Raw genomic sequence first — 1,277 nt, forward strand, 5'->3', positions numbered from 1 at the left:
TTAAAGCTGCTGGGAGGAGAACATCATAGTCAAACAGACACAAAGGGGCAAAGCCCTTAGGGGAGGGTGCTTGCACGGCAGATATGCGTGCACCCCCTGGAGATGGCAAATATGGCTCCTGTTCTCCAAACCTCTCATTACCAGGACGTGAGCAGATCCTCCTGCTCAGAGCTGACCCCCCAGGCTGTCCTGCATGAACAGCATGACCAACACTTGCTGGATGGAGTGAGTGAAACACCCAGCGTGTGGGCAGCAGGTCTTATGGGGATTACCATGGGGCTGCGTGGCTGCTTCGGACTTCTCTGAGCTCCCAAAGACTCCAAGCATATCCCAGGGCCTCCCCCATCCTGGTTCCTTCCCTCTCCTATTGGCTCCTCCCAGGCCCCCTTCTGGGAAATTTCTAGTGAAACATTTTCCATCGAAACAAAAACCTCTTTAGACAGAACCTTCTGGGGAACAGGCCAGTTTCGATGACTTTTGCACTTCAAAAAAAAAAAGCCGGCAACACTTCAGATTGACCTTTACTTTTTGCCTTTTAAAAGAGACAAAGGTTCTTTCTTGCTGTCCTTTGAAATGTAAGCTGGGGCACAGCTGCAGCCTTCTCAGAACACCTCAAATGTTGAGGAAAAAAATCTTTAATTGAGCTTAAATTGTTATTGTTTTCATATTTCCTTCTAAATCTGCATGTCACATTCTGACTTTCAGAAGAAAGTTTCAAAATCTATGAGAGCCCAAAGAGCTCCACCCCCCCTCCAGCTGCATTGCTGGAGCACCACCACATAGTCAGGGGTCCCAACTTTGTGCTCAGAGAGCATCGGTTTCTCCTTGTTGAGCTAAAACCATGAGGACTCTGAGCTTGTGGGACATGGGTTGTGGCCCGTCCTACGTATATCCTTCAGCATTTGGTCTTGATTCATGAGTCAAGGCAGATGAGTCGTGCCAAGCCTTCTCGGTTGGGCAGAGATGGTATCAAGCTGGGGTTTTCTTCTACTGCTTCCAAGGGACAGGGACTTACAGCACTGCACACCGCCTCTGTTCCTCTCCAGAGCAGCACACCTACCTGCCTCCTGCCAGATATCTTTAGACCTAAATAGAACAAGGGCCACTTAGCAGCTACATGTCCCCATTGCGTGGGGGCACTTCACACTGCTGTCATTCAGATGGGTCAGGACTTCTCTTGGCCAGGCCCAGGGATGTGCACAGCATGCCATGTGCTGTCAGCCACCAATATCTGGCCTCAGGGCTTTAATGAGCACAAGGAACCAAAATTGTTCCTG

The 1,277-nt window shown here is 49.8% G+C and overlaps 1 protein-coding gene across 2 annotated transcripts in view; it reads right to left on the minus strand.

Moving 5' to 3' along the window:
- Window positions 1–1,277, minus strand: part of ITGB3 (integrin, beta 3 (platelet glycoprotein IIIa, antigen CD61)) — a 21,062-nt gene that overhangs the window by 9,084 nt on the left and 10,701 nt on the right. The window lies entirely within an intron of this gene.

This window comes from Pygoscelis adeliae, unplaced genomic scaffold, assembly GCF_000699105.1.
Source record: "Pygoscelis adeliae isolate BGI_AS28 unplaced genomic scaffold, ASM69910v1 Scaffold112, whole genome shotgun sequence".
In the NCBI taxonomy this organism is placed as follows: domain Eukaryota; kingdom Metazoa; phylum Chordata; class Aves; order Sphenisciformes; family Spheniscidae; genus Pygoscelis; species Pygoscelis adeliae.